Source organism: Anopheles marshallii (assembly GCF_943734725.1).
Source record: "Anopheles marshallii chromosome X unlocalized genomic scaffold, idAnoMarsDA_429_01 X_unloc_111, whole genome shotgun sequence".
In the NCBI taxonomy this organism is placed as follows: Eukaryota; Metazoa; Arthropoda; class Insecta; order Diptera; family Culicidae; genus Anopheles; species Anopheles marshallii.
In genome coordinates, this window is record NW_026525682.1 from 9,332 (window position 1) to 10,000 (window position 669).

The following is a 669-nucleotide window of genomic DNA, read 5'->3' on the forward strand; positions in this document are numbered from 1 at the left end:
AATTTTTCAGTGTAAAATAAGGTTTCTCCAATCGATCGCGGGTTTCACTTTTCATCATTTGCTAGGTCTAACTATGATGTTTTGAGTGGTCCCGCAAAAATTTTTTCTTGGACCGGGCCTTCCTTCCCGGCCCTGTCGGTGTGCTCTGCAGTAGGGTGCTCCATACAAATTTTCCTTATGTGGAATTTTTCAGTGTAAAATAAGGTTTCTCCAATCGATCGCGGGTTTCACTTTTCATCATTTGCTAGGTCTAACTATGATGTTTTGAGTGGTCCCGCAAAAATTTTTTCTTGGACCGGGCCTTCCTTCCCGGCCCTGTCGGTGTGCTCTGCAGTAGGGTGCTCCATACAAATTTTCCTTATGTGGAATTTTTCAGTGTAAAATAAGGTTTCTCCAATCGATCGCGGGTTTCACTTTTCATCATTTGCTAGGTCTAACTATGATGTTTTGAGTGGTCCCGCAAAAATTTTTTCTTGGACCGGGCCTTCCTTCCCGGCCCTGTCGGTGTGCTCTGCAGTAGGGTGCTCCATACAAATTTTCCTTATGTGGAATTTTTCAGTGTAAAATAAGGTTTCTCCAATCGATCGCGGGTTTCACTTTTCATCATTTGCTAGGTCTAACTATGATGTTTTGAGTGGTCCCGCAAAAATTTTTTCTCTTAGCCAGTCG